The sequence below is a fragment of the Haliaeetus albicilla genome, chromosome 1 (genome assembly GCF_947461875.1).
Source record: "Haliaeetus albicilla chromosome 1, bHalAlb1.1, whole genome shotgun sequence".
NCBI classification, from domain to species: Eukaryota; Metazoa; Chordata; class Aves; order Accipitriformes; family Accipitridae; genus Haliaeetus; species Haliaeetus albicilla.
The window spans coordinates 3,131,827-3,145,664 of NC_091483.1; the positions used below are offsets into that span (position 1 = coordinate 3,131,827).

The 13,838-nt window shown below is 40.1% G+C and overlaps 1 long non-coding RNA gene across 2 annotated transcripts in view; it reads left to right on the top strand.

The window, feature by feature from the left end:
* LOC138690056 (uncharacterized) overlaps positions 1-13,838 on the top strand; it is a 61,671-nt gene that overhangs the window by 16,750 nt on the left and 31,083 nt on the right. The gene's annotated exons all lie outside the window — the stretch shown is intronic.

Below are 13,838 nucleotides of genomic sequence, written 5' to 3' on the forward strand. Positions count from 1 at the left end.
ATACGTTAATGTATGCTGTGCTTTTTCTTTATAGCAAGTTTAACCTTTGCCTTCAGTGACATGCAAGTATTACAGCAGAATTTAATAGCAGTAGGTTGGAAAGCCTAGTATAATCAGAGCTTGAATGTTAATTCTAAAAGCGACTCATTAAGTATTTAACTAGATATTTAATGGTTGAGGTCAACATTACCAAGAAGCCAATTGCTGTGCTAGTAATCTATTAGATGAGTCTCTTTGTACTTTATGCATGATCTGTTAGTCTGTGTTGTTAGAAATTTAAAGTTTCTTTCCCTTAGCTTTAATAATTTCACACTAGCAGCATGTTCTTTTCACTGGCATTAATTTCTTATAGGAAAATTAAGTACCGTATTCAGCAGAAAAATATTTTGCTGATTACATGTTTTCAAGGGAGAAATGGTTACTTGCGACACCATGGTAGTTAATGTAATGCATATGGTATGGGAATTGGTGGGAACACTGGCTTGAACAGACTCCTTGCAGAAGTGCATGGTTAACTACTGAGAGATTTTTAGAGTGAAATTCTGTTCCAGCCAGGGCACTAGCCTTGGTGCCTCTACCTCCTCTGAGTAACTGCACCACAGAAACCAGCTGCTTGGAAATGGCGCCGGCTGCACACGAGACTTGGGATGACTGTTTTTAATTTACTGATTACTAGTTCTCAGCCTACAGGTCTCTCTTTCTCCACTCTAGTGTAGTTCTGTAATTAAGATGTTCAGAAGTCTGATGTTAATAGCTTTATTTCCCTTTCTGCACCCTGTGGGTGGCTGCTTTAATCTCAATTTACTTTTTGCATAATTAACTCTGAGCTTTAAGGACACTGAACAGACAATTTACTCGAGTTGCAGGATGCCGCTTTTTAGAAGACGCGCACCGTGCGCTTAGCCAACATGGAGCTAGTGCTTCACAGCGGAGAAGCAGTAGAACTCGTCTGGGGGTTCAGCTCTGCGCGGCATTCAGCAGCCCCAGGTCCCAGTGCTGGCAAAAGCCAGAGCTAGCGTTTGTTTGTCTGGCACGAGGGGTGGAGGCTGGGGATTTGGTAGCATCAGAGGGTGAGGATGGAGGCTGCTGCTTGTAGAGGAGAGGGATTACTGGCTAGCTCCTGACCAGACATGAGTCAGTCAGCAGTTGTCAAGGCTACAAAGCACACGGGTGCAGTTTGGTGCTGCAGAAGCTAAAGAAACGGGATTACAGCTGTTATCTTTAAAGACTTGCTGGACTCTGACGAGGCCTGATTCTGGAAAGTGAAATGACTACAGTACACGTGGGCTGCAGGGTTATGATTAAAGCTAGAGATAAATTTGGGGTGTTGTCTGAGGCTATACAGTTACATTTTACTGAGCCGGCAGCAATGATGGGAACAGCGCCAACAGACCAAGACTTTTTTAGAGCCTATTCTTGTGGTGTAGGCGGGTTTTGACCTGTGAGCAAGGTTGGGGTCAGGGTTAGAGTTCCCAATCCAGCTGCAAATTGGGACAATTAGTTTGTAAGTTAAAAGTACTGTGTTTAGGGTGCACGGAGTTGTGTGTTTAGGCTGAGTACAGGATTAGGTTTGTGTCAGGTGAGGGAGAGGTTGAACAGCTAAGTTTGTTGTTGGTTCTTGAAAGGCGTGCAGAGGCAGGATGGGGATGTGTTCTGATACAGCTGGGGTTGCGTGTCTCTAAAAGGCTGGATTAAGTGAGAGTATGAGTTAAGGCTTTGGGTGACAGTAGCCAGACAGCAAAGCTTCCCGGTGCATTATGTACCTTCTGTAGGGGCAACCAGTTCAGTTTGTTCTGCCATAATTGGGTCTGACACAAAAGGCGTCTTTAGGACATCAGAATGGCTAACGTGAGGAGACAATTGGTGGGTAAAATTCTTTGGGATTATGTTATTCATTGTTAGTTATGTCACTAGGGCTTCTGTAAGCTTAGGTTTAGAAGGGTAGTAAAGATTTAGGCTCAAGACACTAAGAAGAACCAAGTTGATTGTTTCTTGGCCTGTGTTGGATCCAACTCTCTTACAGCTATTTTTTTATGCAGGGGAGGATCACTGGTTTTGCTAGCTGTAGGTTTGGGTGTTAGAGTAGGGCTCTAAAGAGCTCATAAGAGCTCTTATGTAATAAGAGCTGAAGAGCTACATTTATTGTTTGTCTTCTAAGCCTGCAAGACTAAGGTAAAGATGATCCTGGTCAGCCAGCCATCAGATGCTGCTGTTGCGAGCTGCCAGGTTTGTGTAAGGCTGTGTCTTGTGTCAGGGTTAGTGTTAGGTCTTCAAACAAAAGGGATTGAAGAGCTTGGTTTATTCCTTATTTCTAGCCTGAGAGAGTTTGTGATCAGCAGTAAGGTAGGGAGTGTTAAGATCGGTTATGAGACACATACGTACAGGTAAGGGTCGGATGCATATGGTTGTAATATTGAAGCTGGTGATAAGGGCTAGGTCAAGAGTGGCTGAGAAACTGCATTCCTTGTTTGGCCTGGATGGCTGGTAGGACTAGGATGATGACTGAGTGGGCAGCAGCCATTTGTCATTGAAGTTGGATGTTTTTGTTCACCGAGTGTCAGGGCTAGAACTTGTGCAGAGTTACAGCTAGCCTTACGTCAGGAGTGTAGCTTGTGGGTGATGTTGAGGATTGGCCAAGTGTCCTTTGGGGGGCAGAGCTGAGACTCAAGTTGGGAGACCTTTGTGTGCAGCCCCTGAAAGGTCAAAGAACTGTTTACATTTACTGCTGGTTGTCCTTTTGTGTAGACCAAACCAGCAACATCTTGGGAATGAAAAAAGCTCATTGACTTGCAGAAAATAAAACTTGCATCTCGGACAAAGTGCATTGTATTTTAGTTCTATATGCTTGTGGGAGGGAGTGGAATTCAACAGAGCAAGGCTTTAGAGGTAAATATTTTCATTTCAAACTGGCATAAATTTTAGTTTAATTTCACCTGTGTTCTACCTCTCCTTCACTAAGAAAAGTTTCATGAAATGTCTAGGGGGAAAAACCTATTGTAGATAAACAGGTCTTGCCTTAGAGCGAGGGCTGTGCAGCTAAGACCAAGGGTTATTGCATTGATGAGAGAAAGTGACACAAGTTCTGTGCTTCCCAATGTTTTCTTTCATATTTTTAGCTGTTTCCCAGTGGTTCAAATAAGTGATACCTGTCTTAAAGGCTCAGTAAAAATCGGTTTTGCTCGCGTAGGCTGATACTTCAAGGAGAGACAGTGGTATAACAAAAACCTCTCATTGCTCAGTGCAGCAGGATAACTACTGAATGTAGCATCCCTAGTTTCACAGTAAATAGGAGTTGCTAATTATTTTTTGTGGGCTTTATTCACGGGGCTTTTTGGGTATATGGGTACAGGGGGGAATGGTACCAGGACTTCTTGGCTGTTCCTTCCTGCCTAGTTCAATATAATGACTTGTTTCCTTGAGGTGGCTCAGCTCAGCTCCATGCAGAGATGAGCAGCAAGCCTCTTCCTTTGCCAGTAAGGCATGGGCTTGTGATCTTAATAACGGCATTCTCAATATGCCTCTGCCTAAGATGTAGTCCTGTGCGGGCTGCAGAAGAGGGACTGGCTCTTCTGACTCAATCCAGTGCCTTTGACATGGGTGCATGCAGGTTTTCAACGTGTAGAGTAATGTGGACCTACTACTCCTTCCAAGCTTTGGGGTTAGGTGGAAGGAGTACAAGAAAAGACAGAAATGAATTTGCAGGCTTCAGAGAGATTTATATTCGTAATTGTTTATTCTAAAATCTATTCCTAAGGACTTAATGCAAACTATATGTCTACTCTTGAGAACATTTTAAAAGTTAGTGTCCAGCTTCTTCTAAGAAAGGTCACGTGTAAAGTCTGATAGATTAGAAATTATTCTAGGTTGCAGTTTTTAAGTTTGTACCCTATGGTAACTATGTGAGCAGCAGCCTGTGGTAACTATGTGAGCATCCCCAGATACTATTTACTGACAGGCTCATTTTTATTAGCTAACTGCAATCTTGAAAACAACAGGCTTTTTCATTTCACTTCTGAGACAGTATGGAATAAGAGATTCATCTTTCCAGAGAACTAAGGAATGGACATTGAAACATGTTTTATGTACACAGTTTCATCTGAGTTCTCAGGATGAAGTGATGCATTTGTAGAATTAGCTCTAATCGGGTCTAGTCACCTTATTATTGTTTTCTAAAAATTAATGTTGAATGATGGAAAGTGTTATGTAAGGAGTGACTGCAAACAAGGCTTTCAGTATGATGAAAAACTAGCATTGCTTCTGAGAAAGAGAATGAAGAACAAGGTGAAATGACAGTATGAAGATGTAAAGTTAGATGAAATATAAATTTCAATAGAATTAAATCTTATTCTTCTGACATGTTTTAATATTTGCAAGAAGATTAAACAAGTTCTCCATTTCAAGTTATGCAAGAGATTCATAAGCAATAATTCAGATACAGCGTGTTTCAAGGAATTGATTTCTTACCAGACTGTCAGTTACCATAAAACAGTCAGACACTGAATAGGTCTCTGGTACTTCTTGTTTCAATTTGTATAGGGTTTCTTTTTTTTTTAATAGTAAACTGAAGGCACTTTTATGCAATTGAAGTGGTTTAGTGTGCAGAGTTTGAAATCAATATCCAGGAATTAATCCTCAGTCAAAGCTCCAAAAAGCCCTGGAATTGTATAGAAGTTATGTGGTTGGGTTTTTTTGTTTGTTTGTTTGGTGTTGGTTTTTTTTTTTCCTTAAAACTGGAGCTTCAGTCAGATGTAAAGACCTGTAGAAACCTTCTGTATTACTCCATTCAGCACTAAAAAAAGAGTATCAGGAGTTTGCTTTCTTGCCCCATCTTCATACTATTATTGTGCAATTTTATTACTTGCCTAAAACCGCAAAACGTCAATCCTGGAAGCGTATGAAGATGGTTTGGATTTCCCAAGTATGTGTTGTGATGGTGTTTAAGCAGGAGACTAGGAACAAACTAGCCTTATTACATGAAGTACGGTATTATCTGTGTCTGTGTGATCAAATAAGCTTGCTTAAATGTAGTTGCCATGGATATGCTGTGTGGCAGCTGAAGGTGGAGTGTGGTTCAGTTTATGGCTGGGGAAGGGGTTGGACCCACGCAGGGGCAGGCACTCTCTCTAAGGAGTGCAAGTACATAAAACTGCAGGTTTTTGTTCAAGTACAAAGAGAATTAAGAATATTTAGCAAACCAGGTACAGTTTATTAATTCTGTACTTAGCAAGTACTCAAATTTTAGTTTGCCTGCAGTCAGGGACAATATCCACTTAGAATTCAAAAAAAAAAGAAAACATTTTGCTGGGGTGATTGATTTCTTGGCTGATGTTTCTATGTCCAAAGTCCAGTAACCATGTATAGGAAAAGATGCTTCTGAGACATTAAAAAAAACCAGCCATGAGACCAGGCTGCCACCTGTAAATATGTTTAATTGTTCTTGAAAATCTAGTAAGACCTATGAGAAAGAAAAGGCACTTTTTAAATGGGTAGCAGGTGCTGAGGTAAATAATTGCAGAGACAACAGTGTTTGTGATCATCTTTATTAGGGGGAGTACTTTTCATGTTCTTTCATGTGGTTTTTTTTTTTTCTTTTCTTGCCCATTGTGTAGACTTTTACACTGAATTCTGAAGAAAAGTTGCCTTTTCCCTTTCCAGATCTTGGCAATTTTTTTTTCTTAGTGTTAAAGGAGGGAGGCATTTGCTTCAGACTTGCCCATCAATATTGCTGCATGTTGCTTATCAGCTCTTGTAATGTCTCCTTCACCCAGGTCTAAGTTTGAACGTCTTTACCTGATCACATCACCCCTTGATGGAGAGAAATATGTATGTTTAGGGCATGACTTTTGCATGCGTTTTACATGTGTGCTTCAGGATGAGACATATCTAATCTAGGAACTGAACCTAAAATATCCTGTGTTCAAGAACAGCACCTTGAACCAACGTGCACCAGCTTTCCTCTGTGAGGAAGGGCTGGCATTGATTCTGCTGCTCAGAAGTCTCTTGCTCAAGAGAAGTCTCCTCTGCTTGTGGGCCCTCACAATTGCAAAGGAGGTTGTACTGAAGGCCAGGCTGAGTTTGAGTGTGAGCAGGAGGAGTTTGCAGGAGGGACTGTTGGTGTTCGGCAAATCTGCTCGTGCTGGATGCTCTTGCAGCTTTTGGTTGATACTGATCTCTGCATCTTGTTCGGTTTTAAAATTATTTTTAATTGTATATTATCAGGGGACCAAGGATACTTTAACATGAATTAATTTCTCTTGCTCAGAGACATTTTTAAAGTAATTTGGAATACCTAATCTCCCTACGTTATCACAGCTTCCCCAATTACTTGAGAGTCGTAGCAGCTATGAGAAAATACTTACCTTTAATCTCTAACTATTAACGCTGGTTTAGTACTGTGCTTAGCAGCTTCAGCAGATGAAGAACAACAACTTCTGTGAGCTCTGTACTGGTAACCATTGCATTTTAATGAATGGCATGGGTAGGCCCTGGTTTGGGAGGCAAATAAGATTTAAGGCCTAACAGTTCCTAGAATGAAGCTGTGGGTGAGAGATGTGTCTAGATGCAGTGTAACTGTCAAAAATGTAGGATCTTAACTTGGATTTTGGCCAACACTCTCTGCACTTGAAAACTGAAAATAGCTTTCAGTGCTGTTCAAGTACAGTTGGGCTAATCTCACTTCAACTTTCTGTTGAAAAATACATTGGATATTTGATATGGTAATATATTCTTTCAAGTGAGGAGAATGAAACTAGAAAATGTAACATGAAGAGTTGTGTTTTGTCCAGGAAGGCTAATAGATATGCCTGTTGTCTACCCCTGTGTCTAGCTGGTAGACATGCTACACATTTGAATCCTGCCAATGAGATTTTCTTGTGCTATAACACTGGGAATTTGCTATCCTGCTTTCAGGCTTTCACTGTGGGAACAGTGAAACTGGCTGCTGTCAGAACTGGCACCTGCAATTCCAATCAAAGTGAGCTGAAATTGTCTCTCATTATGATGGGGTGGCTTTGTGATTTCCTGACTGACACTTAAAAAGCTATTTATTTCTAAAATACAGCATAGCAGAAGAGTAAGGGAAACTCATGAAATAGGAATTGAGATTTTGAGTGTCACATAGACATAAATGGGAATAGATTGCTTGCTGTTCTGATGCAGCTAATTGGTATTTCTGGAAGGTATTTCTACACTGATTGAAATATTTAAAGTGAAACTTTATAATTAAGATGGTTTTGTCTTTTTTTTGCTAAACCACTCTTTAGTTTTGCAGCCTATCTGTTACTGAAAGGCAGCTCTCCCACACCTGGAGTTTGCAATATAGTAGCTATCTGTGTAGGAAACATTTTCTTTGTACTTTATCTAAGCAGGGGGGGAAAACAATTCTGCATTCCTTTGTAACTATATTCAAGAACACCAGACTGAAAAGACATCCTAGGTGATCAAGTCCTGTTCCTTGCTGTCACAGCCACCACACCATACAGCTCCCTTTGTAAATGTATTGTACTCCATCTTAAAAGTAGCTTACTTGTTTCCATTGCCCACTGTCCTGGCTGTCCTAAGACATCATTGCTCTACTGATTAGGGACCTTCTAATTTTTTGTTTAAAATCAGCCACTGTGTTCCCATTTCTTGGGCCAGTGCTGTCTTTCAGCTTGAGCAGTGCTTATTCCCCACAGTATTTCATGCCAGCGTATTTGGAGGAAGCAGTCACGTCCTGCCTCCCACTCACTAATTTACTAGGCTGATTGCACAAAGACAATCTTTAATTCTTCTTGGGGAGGTAGCTGCTCTGCTTCCCAGTCTTCCTCTTCATTATTTTAGCTTGGGTTCATATTCTTTGGTGTGGCTGACCAGAACTGCAGAGTGCCAGCTCTGAAAGCACACTGAAAACCAAATCGCCTTTCATTTCTAAGAGTTTTGGTGAACTGATGACACTGGTTAAGAAAGATACCATATCCTCATCCTCCGTAGGCAGTTTAGACACAATTTCTGTTGCCAAAGTGTATTAATTACCACTACTGTAGTGCCTTAAGTTAAGAGCTTGATAGTAAGCAACCCACATTACATCTCTGACTTCCAAACTTTGACTTTCTACGCAAGTAAAGAGGATGCAAGTAGTCACAAGTTCAAAGCTAGATGCTTATATCAGGTTGCTGCTTATAGCTTACTGAGGGATGTGCTTGATGCATTTCTCAGCCCAATGCTACACAGGTGTTTGAATGACTGAAAGTCATGCAGTAGCAGACCGAGCCAGTGCTAAATCAGTGACCTGCAGCTATGTGTCACCTCATGTCTGAAGCTGCATCATTAGAGCTAGTCTGAAAAGGTCTAGCAAAACCAGCTGCCCAGAAGACGTAGAGAATGGGAAAGAATTATCATATTTCGGGTTTTTTCCCCACCGCTTTCTCTTAGTTAACTTGATCCTTTAGTTGACCTTACCTGACAGTGGTTGTATTTCAGCAGCCATTTATGTACATGTATAATGGTACTTCAGTGAATTAGATCATTTCTCCTCATTGAATTAGTGAGGTGAGAGAAACAGATGGAAACTCTCACGTGTGTTTAGATACTTGGTCTGAGACACACTTTGGAAAAGAAGTGTTTATAAATTAAGCCTGGCAGTTTGTGTGCCAGCATTTGGAATGCACTGTCTTGACAACATTTGCTAATGTTGCCGGAGATTTGTAAGCTGCTGAAGAAAAACGCATCTCTCATGGGAAGTAGATGCATGACTTGTTGCAGGGGGAGGAGATGGTGTTTCCTTTTTGGATTAGAGGGGCTATGGGACAGCAGACAGATCAGCAAAGGCTATCCCTGGTAAATGTGAGATATACCTGTATCATCGGTAGGCTTTCAAATTGCAATTTTAGCCATTGAACCAGATAACTTAGCTTTTCTTAAAATGAAGCTGGATGCAGGGTTTTATCTCTTGCTTGCCAGATAGAGCTGAGTACTTGTTTCGCTGGAATTCTTGTTTTCAGAAATATTATCTGGGTTTTCAGCCATGTTCTTTGCAGGAGTGGTGGTGGTTGAGGAAAGGCATAATCTAGCCTTCCCACGCTATTCAAGGGGCAACTCAGGATCTCGCCGCAGGTCCTGAGAAAGAGAGGTTGTAGCCGTTCCCTAACTTGTTCAAAGTACCGGTTGTTGCTGGTGCGAAGGTCAGACGAGGCAACCCTGTAAGGCTGTCAGGGCAGCCCCTGGGGACCCAGCTCAGAGGGCAGGTCATCCCCACAGAGCAGGGCCTTGGCACATCCACCCTGGCTGGCAGGGCCCCTGTCACTGGCGTGCCACTGCTCTGAGGCAAATAAAAGAGCTTTGATAAATGACGAATACCTATGTGATCAAAGCAGAAGATTATGACAGTCGTTTTCTAATTAAATCAGAATTAATTTTCTAATGCTAGAATGTGGTGGGACAAACTGTTGTGATCTAATCAAAGTTACAGTTGCCCTGTCTGAGTGGTGGTGGCCGTGTGATTGCCCGTGGTTCCTTTCTTCGCAGGTCAGCTCAGGCCACCTGCAGCTGAGTGTTGTCATTAACACTTAAGGGCCACTACCTTTCTGAAGCAGATTGCACATATTTGCTTGGCCAAACCCTCTACTTAAAATGATGGTGGTTAATATTAGTATTGTTTATATCCTTCTGTCCTATAGTCCCATACCCAAGGACCTCTTCTGATTCTACCAAAAAAGTGCAGTATTTTGTGTTGGTAATTGTCAGCTAAATCATGTCAAAGAAATACTGTTTTCTCCTCTTCGCAAACACATTTCCTCTCAAATTATATCTGAGATTTGAGATAAGCTAATTTCATTTCTACAGCAGAGAGAGTTTTCTTTCACATTTTCACCTAGAAATATAAAAAAATGTCACTTACCCCTGCTAGGGCTCAAAAAGGAGGTTTGATTTTTCTAAGGGAAGCATTCCTGGTTTCTCAACAGTACACGGCACCTTCTCATAGCCAAGTGCAGGCCCAGAATACCAGATAATAGTAAGAATTTATTTGTGAATAGGGAAGTACTGAAGCTATCTCTGAAAGCAATCTCATCAGTAAAAAAAAAAACCCCAAACCCCAAGTGCAACCCTCCCACCAAAGCAAACAAAAAATCACCCCCTAGAATCCCTCAATATGATGAATGCACAACTAGATAAATGGTAACTAGGACAATTCTGTAAGTAGATAATTTAGGAAAACTTCATAAAGTTTTAAGTAACTTCATGCATTTTATACAGACTTCCTACCTGACTTACTGCAAAAGTATTATTGAAATTAATATTGGGATGATCTCCTAATTCCCTCAGAGGTAATGTGACTCACTAAACTCTTGCTGCTCAGACTGTGTTACTTCACGCTCCTGTGTGTTTTGTTGTATGGCAAAGTCAGGATGACTCACAAGCAGTAAAAAAGATAAAACTGATTGAATCGGACTCACTCACAAAGCCCAGTTCAGCTCCTTTTATAGCAGTAGAATGGAATCCTTGTGTGTTACAAAGGCGTACATATTAAGGTAACTTAAATACACTGCTAGAACTTTTTGTGTAGTAATTCATTTATAGAACTCCCTAAAATTTCAAACATAGGATCATTCAGAGTATTAAGGAAAAATAGATGAAAATGTGGTGAATGGTGACTATTTGCACCCCAGTTTTCTCTGGGCAAATATGTCTGAAATGGTTATTAAAAAGTATAAAGCTTTATCAGCTGACAACCACATGCTTGTAAAGTGCTAAAATAATTTTTAGCGTATAGAGAATTGAGATGCGAACAGAGCTGTTTCTCAGTTCAGTGCTATTTCTTCAACCAGAAAGATCTGGCTGTAGATCAGTGCCAAATTATATGACAAATTGTAATGAGCTGTTTACTCTTTAGAGTGAACTGTTCTCCAGAAGGCTTTAGTGATACCTAACATCTGCGTGAGTGCTTTGCATGGTTTGATCAGTTACACTTTCATTTGGATTCACTTGCACAGCTCAGAACATCTGGCCATTTTTTTCTTACTGAAGCATAACTAAATTTTTCCTTCCTGTGGCTATAAAACTGAAATATATAGAAATAGGAGAAATAAGTAAATGATACAAAGGAACACGAACTTAAATTTAGGAAAAAATCTAGGAAATGGGTCCGGGAAAGCAGGATTTTTATGTGGTGTTAACGGAGGATGTGTGTACTCACTGACCAGTAGAAGTATGACGTACATTTTGCAGCCAGGTTCCTACAGAAAAGTAAGCTGTGGATCTGCTTCTGCAATGTGTTTCCCTTGAAGAGGGAGTGCTGGAACAGGTGTGGTATTTGTCTGCTTGTGTATTGAGCGTTAGTTAGGATCTGGTCATCTCGCTTCTGACATCATATTCACATGTACATGCTACTCATACTTAGGGTACGGATTTGGTGTTTACTTTTGGTTTCTGTTGTGGGAATTAGAAAAATTATCCTTCTTTAGTGTCAGCCTACAAATAATACTAAGCTTCTAGGGTTTGAATAAAGTTTTGGGGTGGTTTTTATATGGTTTTTTTTGGTTTGTGGTTGGGTTTTTTTGTGTTTTTGTGTTTTGTTTTGTTTTTTTTTAACCTTGTGGATGCAGTTTTTAACACACTTATATAGTTCTCTGTTCCCTGAGCAGTTACAGGCCAATCCTCCATGACTGTAGTGAGAGCTGAAATAGCCTATAATAATGGAAAAGAATTACCCATTTATTCTCTGAAAACTGCTTTTGGTGGCTGGATTTCTGTGCACAGTCAGTCTGCTCTCTTTACAGGGTTCATTTTGATGTTGACCCAGACAGCTATGCTTTCTGTTTGCCGCTGTTTCATTTTGGCAACTCAACATGTATGTGTTTATCAGAAATACAGAGAAAGATACAGGTGCCCTGTTTCCTGGTGACTATTGGCAGCACAGGAGTAACGGTGGGGCCAGGAAGGTGCAAATTTGGTGGAAGTGAAAAGAGAATTGTTGCTCTCTGGAAGCAAAGACCATACGTACAGCAGTGAGCATCTCTGCCAATGCTGTATCTTTGTGGGCAGAGCAACATCCTTGCTGCAAGCAGTGTAGAACCAGCACTAGAAATAAGGCTTGGAAGAGGCCTGAAAATTCCGCTAGGAAGCCTTATGCCCCCAGCATCTTGGACATCTGTTCTGCTCCAGTATTCTTTTTTACAGCTTTTTCACAAAATGTATCTATCCTTGCATGTTAGCCGTGTTCAATCAATGAAAGGTCACAGACATAAACCCCATCTTTGAATCCTGCTAAAAAGCCACTTGCCCGTTTTACAACTGGGGTGAGAAACAGCTGCTTGAGGAAGCCAATGGTATATGCCAGGAGCTAAACGCTCTTCACTGAGATGGAAATTGCTGTTATCTTAACAGCACAGTCACCGACAGCATCAATACTTGCACTTCTTACTACAAACTTATGTCCTCATTCTGGTCATCCTTATGCCAATTTTGGATAAACTTCAGTGAAATTAATTCTAATTTATACATTGCTACATAATCTATTTGATGCTTTTCTTAAATGGTATTGAGAAACCTAAGGCACTTTAAAGCTGAACTGGCTAGTCTCTGCATTGCAACTGATTTCTTTTTAATTATTTTTATTACATCAGCTCAGCTACAGAACATACATTATTGCCATAAACTTTTTAAAAATGTTTTTAAGCTCATGCATGAAAGTAATTTAGTTTGGTATAAATCATTTATGCACATTTTCTGATGCTCTTGGAATGATTTTAACTAGAAGAAATACTCATTGCACATCACTGGGAGAAAAAAGCAATCCTCAGTAGAATCTTTGGTTGTGTAAAGCTGTGTTCCAGGTGAGATTTTGAAATACAGATGAGGAACAATCTTTCAGAAGTTATTTTTAATTTGTATTTTTCTTGGACTTTTGACACTAAAGAGCCTTGCTTCTGGTAACTTCTAAGTTTTAAAAAAGATTTTCTCAGCATATTTTTTAACAGAAAAATTTTATGAACTTTGTAAAATAAAGCTATTGATTTAGTACTATTTTTTAAGGGTGTGTGTAGGAAATGTCTGATTTAATTTTCTAGATCAAATTTTAACTAAAGCTCTATTTTTATCTTTCATCTGGAATGCTTAAATGGATTTCTCCATGCATTGCAAGTAATTGTAAATAATCCTTTGGGCTAACACAATTAGCCTTTTCCATCACTAATGTATTTGCTGATACAATCTTTAAAAAAACCCATAAACATGACCTGTACAAGAGATAATGAAAATAACTGGCCGGATGATCCAGTGTCTTGTACAAGCTGTCATCAAACTTTATTATCACGTTGTATTCCTTCATATGGTCATTTAAGAACTAGGAATAAAGCACAATGAACTGAGCATTGAGAGCATGTTTTTATCTTGCAAATATTGTTGTGATGCTTATTAGTGGCACCAAATACCTTCTGAGAATGTCCCTGGGTGTTTAACATGTGCATATCTTCTCTGACAATATAGTACCATCCCACGGCACAGGTTTTTGTGAACATCTTGGAAGTAGACTAATGTTATCTTTAGCCCAGCCTTTTCAGGGAAGTCTTTGCAAAGCTTGCACTGTGTTTGTCAGAGCATAAAGAGCTATCTAGATGCTAAGACAGCATGGTTTCCTCCCCTATTTAGAGTTTGAACTATTTTGTTTTCGACCACAGCCGGTCATTGTTTCAGCTTTATGTGCACAAGAAAAGAAAGGGAGGTTGACCAAAAAGCTCATAACTATTATTGTGGTTGGTTCATTATTTAATAGCTTGGGTGATCTCATCCTGCCTGAGTTTCCTTTCCCATATCAAATCAATCTGCCAGAATTTGCCATATTTACAGAAAGGTGTTTTCGT